The following is a 13,655-nucleotide window of genomic DNA, read 5'->3' as shown; positions in this document are numbered from 1 at the left end:
AGGTTAGTCATAGAGATGCATAGGATGAGGCGTAGTCCCAAAAAAGAAGCTCTTTCACTAAACTTATATAACAGACTTTATACAATTTTCCACATTTCCACATGTTGTGACAGAAGTGACTCATGTTATAAAATAATTCTCATGTCCATCAGTCAGTTTAAGAGACATTTACTCATTGCACATCTCCCTGGGAACTGAAACTAGAAGTTCCTATAACCATAAACCACCTTTTCTGGCTTTTCAGAGTAGATGAAGTGTTGCAGTAATTCATGACATGGTGGCTAAGAGCAGGACCAAAACAAAAGAATGTTCATAGACATTTTCTGAAAACGTTTGATAGTTATGTCCCTTATGTTCTGGTTTAAAACCCAACTCTGGCTCCTGAGCCCTCCTGTTGCACTCCCTCCCTAAACCCATTCCATAAAAAACATTTGGGAATAAGGGGTGAGCTGAGCATCAAAGTCAGGGAGAGGAACAAAGCAAGATCAGGCTAGGCAGATTACAAGCAAGATCAGGACAAGCAAAATCAGTCACAATGATAAATCTACAAAACAGTGGCGTAGCATCTTAAAACTAATAAACTCTGTGACATATACCTTTCGAGAGGATCAAATAATCAATCAATGCTAATTAAGTAGCTATCCATATTCTAAGGAAGGAGGAGTTCAGGCCTCTACAGCTATAGTCCATGACATAGAGATCTTAAGCAGCCCACCCATCATAGTGTTGAGCAACATAAACCAAATCTGGGATTCTTTTGCAAGGCAGCCAAAAGAGTCAAAACAAATGGGCATCTTTATATCTATCAAGAAACTGGGGTGGGAATGGAGCAAAATAGGGTATAAAAGAAAGCCTCAATAATTGGACATATGCATAAGTGACTAAATTGGATGATTATATATATATATATATATATATATATATATATATATATATATACAGTGGTGTGAAAAAGTGTTTGCCCCCTTCCTCATTTCCTGTTCCTTTGCATGTTTGTCACACTTAAGTGTTTCGGAACATCAAACCAATTTAAACAATAGTCAAGGACAACACAAGTAAACACAAAATGCAATTTGTAAATGAAGGTGTTTATTATTAAAGGTGAAAAAAAATCCAAACCATCATGGCCCTGTGTGAAAAAGTGATTGCCCCCCTTGTTAAAACATACTATAACTGTGGTTGTCCACACCTGAGTTCAATTTCTCTAGCCACACCCAGGCCTGATTATTGCCACACCTGTTCACAATCAAGGCATCACTTAAATAGGAGCTGCTTGACACAGTAAGGTCCACCAGAAGATCCTTAAAAGCTACACATCATGCCGAGACCCAAAGAAATTCAGGAACAATTGAGAAAGAAAGTAATTGAGATCTATCAGTCTGGAAAGGGTTATAAAGCCATTTCCAAAGCTTTGGGAATCCAGCGAACCACAGTGAGAGCCATTATCCACAAATGGCGAAGACATGGAACAGTGGTGAACCTTCCCAATAGTGGCCGGCCGCCCAAAATTACCCCAAGAGCGCAGCGACGACTCATCCAAGAGGTCACAAAAGACCCCACAACAACGTCCAAGGAACTGCAGGCCTCACTTGCCTCAGTTAAGGTCAGCGTTCATGCCTCCACCATCAGGAAAAGACTGGGCAAAAATGGCCTGCATGGCAGAGTTCCAAGGAGAAAACCACTGCTGAGCAAAAAGAACATCAAAGCTCGTCTCAATTTCTCCACAACACATCTTGATGATCCCCAAGACTTTTGGGACAACATTCTGTGGACCGATGAGACAAAAGTGGAACTCTTTGGAAGGTGTGTGTCCAAGTATATCTGGCGTAGAAGGAACACTGCATTTCATAAAAAGAACATTATACCAACAGTAAAATATGGTGGTGGTAGTGTGATGGTCTGGGGCTGTTTTGCTGTTTCAGGACCTGGAAGACTTGCCGTGATAAAAGGAACTATGAATTCTGCTGTCTACCAAGAGATCCTGAAGGAGAATGTCCGACCATCTGTTCGTGTACTCAAGCTGAAACGAACTTGGGTTCTGCAGCAGGACAATGATCCTAAACACACCAGCAAGTCCACCACCGAATGGCTGAAGAAAAACAAAATGAAGACTTTGGAGTGGCCTAGCCAAAGTCCTGACCTGAATCCTATTGAGATGTTGTGGTATGACCTTAAAAAGGCCGTTCATGCTCGAAAACCCTCTAATGTAACTGAATTAGGACAATTCTGCAAAGATGAGTGGGCCAAAATTCCTCCAGGACGCTGTAAAAGCCTCATTGTACGTTATCGCAAACGCTTGGTTGCAGTTGTTGCTGCTAAGGGTGGCCCAACCAGTTATTAGGTTTAGGGGGCAATCACTTTTTCACACAGGGCCATGATGGTTTGGATTTTTTTTCACCTTTAATAATAAACACCTTCATTTACAAATTGCATTTTGTGTTTACTTGTGTTGTCCTTGACTATTGTTTAAATTGGTTTGATGTTCCGAAACACTTAAGTGTGACAAACATGCAAAGGAACAGGAAATGAGGAAGGGGGCAAACACTTTTGCACACCACTGTATATTGTATCAGCATACAGGGATTTTTTTTTCAGAACATAGGTGCAGGAACTCCTGCCTTCTGAGTCACCTTTTGTTTCTGCCCCCTACCCTCCTCTGAGCACCGTCTCTTGGTTCCACCTCCTACCCACCTCCCAGTACTACCCCTTTTAGAGAATATAAAACCAAGTATCATTTTGTACAACTAAGTGATTTGCACAGATATTGTTAATTATAACAAAAAAGACAGTAAAATAGATCCCCTGCAGGTGAGCAACAATAGACCTCACGCCTGAAACAATAGACCCCCCTAAGCCACAATAGATCCCCCATACAACAATACACTTTCCTCCAGCAACAATGGACCCCTGCAAAATACCACCCCATCAACAAAAAATCTCCCTGCAGCCAGCATCAATAGACCCTCCGGCAGCCAGCAACAATTGACTCCTCACCAGCAACAATAGACCTACCCAGCAAAACTAAACCCCCACACGTGATAATAGATTCACCCAGAAGTCATTATCAATAGACCCTCCAGCACACCCTAGCACTCCTTGCAATTACATACATTCATTGCTTGAGGTGCTGAAACTGTGGCATTTTATGTTTCTCAACATACCATCATAGTCTTTTCTGTCATTTAGTGAGCACTATCCAGACCCTGCCAACTTCCTCCTGCTGAGGTTCCATTCTCGCCTCCTCCTCAGACATAGCCATTTTCACTTGAAATTTGACACATTTTGTTCAGAGCTGAGCTCCAACATGAGTAAACAAGACCAGTAAAAATATTTTTGCTGCCTGTGAGATTTATGCCGCGTACACACGATCGGACTTTCCGCCAACAAAACCCTGATTTTTGTTCGAAGGTTGTTGGCTCAAACTTGTCTTGCATACACACGGTCACAAAAATGTTGGCCAACAATTCCGAACGTGAAAACGCGGTGACGTACGGCGAGCAAATAAAAAGGAATTTCAATAGCCAGTGTGCCACCCTTTGGGCTCCTTCTGCTAATCTTGTGTTTATCTCGTGTTAGTAGAAGTTTGGTGAGAGACAATTCTCGCTTTTCTGCCTTGTGCTTTTCAGCTCGTTTCTGCTTTTCAATTTGTGCTTGCGGGTTCATATCTGTTCTTCAGTGCGTGTTGTCAGTTCGTTCCTGTCTTTCAGTGTGTTTTATTTATAGTTCGCTTCTGTTTTTCAGTGCATTCTTGTCCGCTTGTTTCTGATTTTCAGTTTGTTTGTCTCAGGTTCTTTCTGAATTTCAGTGCGTTCTGTCAGTTTGTTCTGAGCAGCCGACTGTTTTCTAGCCATGTTGAGGTTACATTCTCATCAGAGAGCTCGTGCCGATGTTGGGCTTGGTGTTGGAGTTCCTGCTTTGACCCAAGTCCAGTCCATGAACAGGGGGAGGAGGATTTCATGGACCAAGAATTGGTTACTTAATCGTGACCAATCCTCTCACATGCCTTTGCTGTGGGAGCGGAATAATCCTGACGATTTCAGGAATTATCTCCGTATGATGGACCCCATTTTTCACCGTCTGTTGGCTTTGCTTACCCCCTATATTACCAAGAAAGACACCTGCATGAGGCAAGCCATCAAGCCTGAGCAAAGGCTAGTCACCACCTTGGGGTACTTGGCAACAGAGAGAAGTCTCCAAGATATTAAGTTTACTAATGGGATCTCCCCCCAGGCTCTGGGAATCATTTTTCCAGAGACTTGTTCTGCCATAATTCAAGTCCTGCAGTAGAACTATATTAAGGTAAGTTTTATTCTTTAACATCACATTCTGTGTATTTAATGTTTGCTAATGTATTGTATTTATTTTATCATTCCATAATTACCATGATTTTAATATGCTATGAATGTCCTCTTCGTCCTCATGCATGCTGGAAGCTTTTAATGCTCCTTTTTTGTCCTTCATGCATATTTGCCTTCACTAACCCCCCCAGCATGCTATCCTGGACCCATATACACCTAGCCTAGTCACTTAACAATGTATTTTGTCAGCTCCATTGTAGTGCTTACACTAATCACCCCCTAAAATGTGTCCGAATGTTATTGATGCCCTTAAATTCAGGCAGAGTACAAAAGGCTTTTTTGGGGGGTCCAAAACTCATTTGGAACCCTCCTCCCCCCCCAACCGCTAAGTCAGACGTTACCAATACTCTATCTGCTGACTTTGCCAAACCCATACACACTATACCTACCTCTTTTGTGGTCATATTTATGGATGAATTCACCAAAGCATATAGTACAAGGGCCTGCCTGAATATCTTCAAATGGTACTGTTTAAAGTTTTGTTCATCTTGATAGGTAATTGCAGAATGTAAAAATGTGCTTTAGTTTGGATAGTGTGTATTCATACCTTATACTTTTGACTTTAAATACTCATTTAAAGAGGAAGTAAACCCCACCAAAAAAATGCTATTTTTAAAATATTTCTATGTTTATTAACATATCCAAGCAAAAGATATATTAATAACTCCAAAACGAGCGCTGGAAGTACCTTTTTTAGTAGTTTTATTTTTTTGTATCTTCCGGGTATCACCCGCGCCATTCTTTGTGCTGTTTTCAGAAGCCGATGCGGACGTCATTTCCGCCCTTAGTTCATATCCCTGCCGAAATGTCGCGCATGCGCTGTAGCATCGTAACCAAGCCTCGTTCTCAATTGCCGTTACTACAGCAACAGAGCATTGTTCAGTCACAAGGGGGAGTATCAGGAAGACCAGAATAATTACTGCATCGTGAGACTTCTCCTCTGTGCCGTTCAGAGGAGAATCTCACGCACAGTAAATTCAAGGCAAGCAGGAAAGAAACAAATGGCATTATATACATGCCGCTGTTGAAAGTGCATACTGCGCAATCGTGCATGATGTCATGGACATTAAAAAGACAATTTATATCATAAGTACACAAGTAAGTGCACTTTCACAGGCAGCGATCAGCTGCCTGTGTTATGTAGTATCTGATAAGATCAACTTGTGTCTGAGGGTTTACAACCACTTTAAGTAAATGTTATACTTATGTTGGCCAAGAATGTTCTTGTCTAATCCGCTTACAATGTTATGTGCAAAAGTACTAATTTAGATTTTCTTGTTTGACACCACAGTTTCCTTCCAACCCACAGGAATGGCAGACTGTGGCCTCCCAATTCGCCCAGTAGTGGGACTTTCCCAACTACGATGGTGTTATAGATGGAAAACACGTCTGGATCATCCCACCCCCCAACTCGGGGTTGTGCTACTATAACTACAAGGGGTACAGTATTATGTTGTTGGCGGTGGTGTCGGCGACTTACGTTTTTTTGCATCTGGACATGGGGAAGAATGGCCATAAGTCAGATGGAGGAGTCATCACCCAGACTGAATTCTACAGGCGCCTCCAGACTGGCAGCTTGGGATTGCCTTCTCCATTGGATAACGTGGCGGGTCTCCCATTTGTGTTTGTGGCAGATGAGCCATTTGTGCTGGGGGACCATCTGATGTGGCTGTTCCCAATGAGGACCCTCACCCTGGAGCAGAGGGTTTTGAACTACCAGTTGGCCAGAGCCAGAAGAGTGGCGGATAATGCCTTTGGCATAATGGCCAGCCGCTTACGGCTATTCCTAACATCCATAAATATGGCCAAATACAAACTAAACCGTATTATTCTGTGCTGCTGCATTCTACATAATTTTCTGCGAAAGAATGCAGCCAACTATGTGGCCTCAGTTGCGACTGAGGCTGACTCACCAGCAGATACCTTGACGGCACTTGAACCTTGCCATCCTGGCTTGCCCCCCAAATTGCCCACGAAGTACGGAAAAGCTATGTGGAGTATTTTGCGGGTAGGGGAGCAACTGATATGTCAGATAGTCTTTAAAAGCTCTTAAAAATAAATGTATTTGGAAAAACTGAACTCATATTTCATTTTATTTACTGGTTGTGTTTCTTATCTGTCTCCTAGGTTCTTTATTTTGGCCATTTCCATCAATAGTGCAATTGTAATTTATTGGATAAATGAGGTGACAATCTCTTCTTCAGCTAACTATTATGTTCTGTTGTGCTATGGGTCTGCTACACACACAATGTTTCTGTTGTTAATGAATTAAATGCATTAATGATAAAAATAATCATCCTTTTCAACTCCATGAATTAATTGCTTGGAGTCCCTAAAATGGCCTGATTGGGGCAAATTTTAGAGCGCAGTGGGGGTTCTTTACTAAAGGAAAATCCACTTTGCACTACAAGTGCACTTGTAGTGCAAAGTGGATTTGCCTTTAGTAAATACCCCCCCCCCCCCCCCCCATTGTCCATGTAACTACACCAACTTACTAAAAAAATGGTATTGAGCATTTAAAGAAGCCACATATTGTTGAGTACAAAACATTTTACTCCAACATGTTCCTTTTTTTAAAAGGGTTTTTAAACAAACCAACATCTTTGGTGTAAACCATGTATGTTTGACAGTAGATATGGCCTTTTTGTGGAGGCCATATGAGACATTAGTATGTCAAAACTGTGTTGATTTTGCCTTTCTTTAGATGGGGTGATCTCACCCCTGTAAAAGCCAAATTTTGAAGATGCACACAAATTGGGATTCAAAATGTTGATTTCCATCATGATCCCATGCCTACAATGTGTGTCTTTTCCTTACATCTATTTTGATAAAGGCACAAAACACACAGTGGGGTTTATTTACTAAAGGCAAATCCACTGTGCACTGCAGGTACACTTGAAGGTGCACTGAAAGTGCACTGGGAAGTAAAGTCACTGTAGATCCAAGAGGGATATTCAAGGAAAATAAAAAACAGCATTTTAACTTTCACATGATTGGATGATAAAATCAGCAGAGCTTCCACTCATTTCAGATCTACCCCTTAGATTTAGAATGACTGCACTTCGAAGTGCACTTTCAGTGCACTTTCAAGTGCACTTGCAGTGCAAAGTGGATTTACCTTTCATAAATAACCCCCAGTGTGTCAACATGTGCTATTTGCCATCATGGGATATCAATGTACATGTTTTGTGGGTTCAACCCCTTCCTTGAAACTAAAGTAGGTGAGAGGAAGGGGTTGCATTCCCGAAACATGTTTATTGATCCCCCATGATGTGAGCTAGCACATGTTGACACACTGAGCCTTATTTCAGAAAGGACAATCCACTTTGCCACACTTGCATTGCACTTGTAGGGCAAAGTGGTTTTGCTTTTTTGAAATAAGCCACAGTGTGTCAACATGTGCTAGATCTCATCATGGGGGATCAATGGACATGTTTCAGGGGTGCAACCCCTTCCTCTCACCTACTTTAGTTGCGAGGAAAGGGTTGCACCAATAAAAACGTGTACATTGATATCCCATGATGGGAGATAGCGCATGTTGACACCGTGTGCATCTTAAAAATGTAGCTTTGCAATTACTTTTACATTTTTACAAAAAGATAAACAATAACGACAATTACAATTATTATTATTGTTGTTTTTAGATTTTGGCTAAAACATCAATGATGTCGGTCAGTCTTTTTTCAACATCATTGATGTTTTGCTTAGTATCCACTTGAGCACTTGCGTGGGACACCATAAATAGGTTGTTCTGGTGTCCCATACTAGTGCTCCTGTGTCCAGATGTGTAAACAGCTGTTGAGTGTCCTCTCCTTACACTGAATCAAGTTTGCATTTCATTATATAACAAGGGGGAAGACACCGGGCTACTCTAATAGAATCAGCAGCTGACACTCAAACAAACAAAGTTAAAATAAATGTGAAACAAAAATGTAGCGCTAAGGTGGTGAACACAGTGACATATAAAAAGTAGGTAAGTACAGACAATCCGTGCTAAAGGAGAAAGTCTCACACTTATTGTGAGATAAAATGCAAGAAATATTGCATGTAATATACAACACCCAATACAATATACATGCAACTGTATATCATAAATAATAATTATGTGATGTGGGGAAAATAAAACTGCATAATACAGATACTGAAAAATAAACTATTGTCAATTCATCAATCTGTAACAAAGTCCTCTTGTCGTGTTAGACAAAAACTACCAATTTTCTCATCTAAACCATAGCCTGAGGCAGGGAGGAAACCAACAACAGCAACCTGTTTGTCTGAAGTGGTATTTGAGGACACAACCTTCTATAGACACAAGGTGGATACTCTTACCGGAAATGTTGGACCCACCTGTCCCACGACAGTGGGTCTAAAGTGCTTGTAATCCCAAAGGATTATGTTCCGGCTTTCGATGGAGTGGATCCCAGTATGTAATCCTCGTATAAACGTCCTCGGTCCTGGATAGAGGTAAGTATTCCTGAATACCACTTCAGACAAACAGGTTGCTGTTGTTGGTTTCCTCCCTGCCTCGGTCTATGGTTTAGAAGATTAGTCGTTTTTGTCTAACTAGACAAGAGGACTTTGTTACAGATTGATGAACTGACAATAGTTTATTTTTCAGTATCTGTATTATGCAGCTTTATTTTCACCGCATCACATAATTATTATTTATGATATACAGTGGCATGTATTTTGCATTTCATTATAGTTACACACACATCTAGACAACAATGTAATAAACATATTTTAATACAAATAGGCATGAACAAATGTAGTTAACCTGCATCTGCCAAAAACGTTGTATTAGTGGTCGAATTAACGATTTTACTACGAACGATTACTGTGCCCACGAACCTCAATCTTGGCATTTTAAACTGTACAACAGTAAAGAAAAGCACCTGGAGCAGCAATAAAGTAATAATAATAACAGGAACACACAACAAATACTTACTTTTTAGAAGCACTTTCATGATCTTTCTATACTGATCGTGCTCCCTCAATTTCAGGTCTGACCAGCGTTTCCTCAATTGCTCCCTGGAATATGTACCCCAAAATTCCTGTGCAGACTTCTCACAACTTTAGTCATGATCTTGGCTTTTCTCACATTAGGGTTTGTGTACCTCATCAAGATGTTCACCATCTCTACCATCTCTACAAAATATATATTTGAGGCCGTATATCTCCTTCTGGATGTGGAACTGTCTTTCTCCAGGCTTTCCTCGTCGTTGCAGCTCTCTGCACGCACATGCTGTGTCTCCACTTTGTGCTCTCCCACTGACCCAAAAAAGAAGAGGCGGGGCATACACTAGAAAGAAGGACAGAGGTGGAGTTTCATGCATGTGCAGTGTATATGAAGCATAACACGCGGGAGTCGTACGTACGATCTGTGAGTGGAGGATGGAGGATCGTAAGCGCGATCATGCAAATTAAGGTACAATTTTAACTTGAGGCATCAGTGGTTAGTGGCCTATACTGATTATAGATTGAGGCCTATACTGGGACAAGGTTAGGAGAGTGTAGCCTGATATAAGGGTTTGTCTTGTGTCGTGTCTTGCAAATAAAATGGTGGGATAAATTTACTGACCCAGACATCCTGCCAAAATTCCTTGACATGTACAGGGAGCTGCCATGTCTCTGGCAAGTGACATGCAGAGAATACTCCAATAAGCAAAAGAGGAAGGCAGCGATGGAGAAACTGTTGGAATTGGTGAAGCCGATGACTCCCATGGCAGACATCAACTATTTGAAGGCCAAAATTGGTAGCTTGAGGAGCACATATAATAGGGAGAACAAGAAGGTCCAGGATTCCATGAGATCAGGAGCAGCAGCAGATGACGTATATGTCCCCAGACTGTGATACTATGTCAGACTGCTTTTTGTCAGACCAGTGTGAACCCAGGCCATCACTATCTATGTTTCCTTCCACACTTCCTTCCACACTTGCTTCCACATCAGATGAGGCTCCTGAAGTCCAACATGGGCCTTCCACCCAGAAAGATGTAAAGGAGCCCAGCTTGAGCCAGGTATAGCATTGTTCAATATATTTCTTGTCAAAAATTGAATGATGTTAACTAGATGCTATTATTGATCACTAATTTCTGATTTAACAAAGTGGTTTACATATCAATAAACAATAGTAGCCAAAACTGATTGGGACAAGAATGAAAAATGCTGGGGTCAGAATGATAGTCTTTTCTATTTGTCAACATTCAATTTATAACAGTCATGAGCTCAAAATTGTGTGTGATTGATGACCAAAAACTTAAAACTATGTACCATTTTCATACACAGGAAAGTCTCAGCCAGGAGACTTCTGTGGCAAGCAGCCTGACCGAATCCCAGGTTCCTCCCCTCTGCCCTCCAACCAAAAGTACCAGGAAGGTGAGGAACCTGGAGGAGTCTGCGACTACTTTAATTTACCAGGCTACTGCGGTACTTACAACGACGTCTGGTGTCCACGAGTTGTTTGGATGACAGCACGTAAACTGGAACACATGGATGAGGGCCAACGCCTCATCTGTGAGGAAATCATTCTTCAGTTCCTAAACAAGGGGATGAGGTGCCAACTCACAAATCAAACCCACCTGTGTGAGTTGGACTATACTACTCTTCCACGACCTCCAACAACACCACAGCCACCCAACCCACCACAGCAGCATGGAAGGATGCATCGAAGGAAGTGCTGAGAGGGATGGCCTGGGTTTGGTGTTCTGGCAAAAGACGTAGGATATTGTAAGACCGCAGCCTCGGGACATATATGTCATCTGCTGCTGCTCCCGATCGGAATCCTAGACCGTGCTCCCTATTAAATGAACTTCTCAGGTTACCAATTTTGACAGTCAAATAATTGATGTCTGCCCTGGGGTGCAAAGGCTTTACCAATTGCAAATATTTCTCCAGTGTTGCCTTCCTCTTTATTTTGTTATGACCCCTATTCAATTTTTGTTTTGGCAAATGTGTCACTATGCGCTATGTGTTTTACTTCAAAAATGACTGTTTGTTTGTGAGTAGGCAGGTACATTTCAACAATACAATGTCAAATTAACAAGGGACACCAACATAGTTGTATCTCTTTGAGGTTAAAAAATACAAGCCTATAATGGTGTTGTAGAGTACGTGATAAGAACAAAACTTTACGCATCACCAAACATCAAAATCCTGGGAAACAGTGTGGCTGCTTCATGCTCATGTATTATAATTGAAATAAAAAAACTGATGTGCCCTAAGGTTATCTAAAGGAAGATGATTGTGCTGTATACTATGGGAATCGCCTGTGTTTCTGTTAGAAAATCCTTTAACAAGAAAATGAGATAAAAGAGTGTTTTACTATACAGGGATATTGTAGGGTGGATTTGGTTGCTAATTGCTACATCCCTGCAGCTAAATGATGTATTATGTATAAATCATCTACTAGTCTTATATATTTGCTTGGAACAGCCAGCTCCAGATCTGCTCTACATCTGTTTGGAAAGCAGGGGAGATTAAGTGTTCATTTCACTTTGTGTTCACATGCCCAATGTTTAATCGGTGTCACTTCTCAGTTACTAATGTACAGCAGGGTAATTATGTATGTAGAAATTTCCTACACACTCTAAGATAGGTTTATGCATTCCTTTTTCATTATATATAATTAAATCCAGTGGGATGTTTAATATGCTGTGTCTGCAGTAAAGGATTTCTAAAATGTACTAATAGGGCACCTCCTGTGATTATTGGCTTAATGAAGCTGGAAATAATTACAAGTTCAATTTGTCTTATAATCATACCTGTATTGTGTTTTAAATTCAGTGTAAATACAAGTCTTACAGAGTTTGCATAAGAATGCTTTGTGCATAGTGTTTCTAAATATTCTTAATTTATTGTGTTCAGGATTAAAGAATGACATTTTAGCTAAATTTGTTCCATATTTTTTTTAGTCAGATCGATTTGAAATTGTGCATATTAATATTTTTTATATTTAAAACTACCAGCAGGTGGTGCTCTAAGTGGTGACACCTGCATGTTTTTTTATTTTTTATTATGAGGTATAATTTTATTAAAACATATTAAAAACATATTAAAACATATTCAACGACGTACATGAGAAATGTCAAAATAATCATGCAGGTTTCCATGAGCTCAGTCAGATTAACATTTATAGCATGGTACAGATCATCAGAAAAAGGATTTCATACTTATAAAAATTATACAGGAAGCGATGCCCAACAAGGGAAGATATAAAATAGCATTTCCTACACAATCCCAGCCATGCTATGTATAAAATGTGTGTGTGTGTGTGTGTGTGTGTGGGAGGGTAGGTTGCAAAGGGAAAAGAACAGGGAAGGAGAGGGGCAGGAAAGGAGAAGGTGGGAAGCTGAAGGGGCAAGTAGGGTGAAGAGAGATAGAAAAGTAAAAAAGGAGCAAGAGGAGAGGGATAACCATATCATTCTAAAGGGGTATTTCCCTTTTAAGACTAAGTAAGTAAGTAAGTAAGATCCCTAGCTTCTACCCAATCTGATTCTATCAAACGACAGGACAATTACATCTCATGTACGTGAGTTTATAGAGTGGCAGGACTGCATTAGCCATGGACCTCCATGCCACTAGTCAGAGGTTCTGCCAATTTTCATTTGGATAGAACTATTTCTTGTGTATAACACAGTATAGAATAGACAGCCTCTTATGGGAAGTTGTTGCTATATTTTTAGTAATACTGAGTAGCAAACTCAACGGATCCATAGCAATTGGTACATCACTAATCACTTTCATATCATCAACCCATTTCTTGGCGCATTTAGGACAATACTCATCATCAGTGGTATGGTAAATGGCCAATAGTCTCTGGGTAGTGTAGTATACCTTGTGGAGGAATTTTAATTGAAGGAAGTGATCTTTAGCCAAAATCACAAGAGGGGAGATATTGATGCCTATAATGCTGCATACACACGATCAGACTATCCGGCGGACTTAGTCTGGCGGACAAACCGCCAGAAAGTCCGCCAAATTTCCAAATGAGTGGACCTGCCCACACACCGGACTTTTCCGGCGGACATAGTCCGCCGTACTGTCCGCCGTACTTTTGAAATAAACGGACTTGCCCACACATGGAGGAAAGTCCGTTCATTTTGAACGCGGCTCCAGGTAATCCGCCCGTGTGTGGGCTCCGGCGGACTTTTTGTACCCAAAAGTCCGGCGGACTTAGAAAGTAGTTTTGACTCAAAAAATGTCCGCTGAACTCGCATTCCGGCAGACAATATGTACTAGTCCGCCGTACTTTTGAAATGAAAGGACTTTCCAGGTAGCCGGGACTAGCAAAGGAAG

The sequence above is a fragment of the Lithobates pipiens genome, unplaced genomic scaffold, assembly GCF_037356315.1.
Source record: "Lithobates pipiens isolate NorthernLeopardFrog02 unplaced genomic scaffold, aLitPip1_a1.2 Scaffold_8, whole genome shotgun sequence".
Classification (NCBI taxonomy): Eukaryota; Metazoa; Chordata; class Amphibia; order Anura; family Ranidae; genus Lithobates; species Lithobates pipiens.
The sequence above is the reverse complement of the archived record's forward strand: the minus strand, read 5'-3'. Positions refer to the sequence as shown.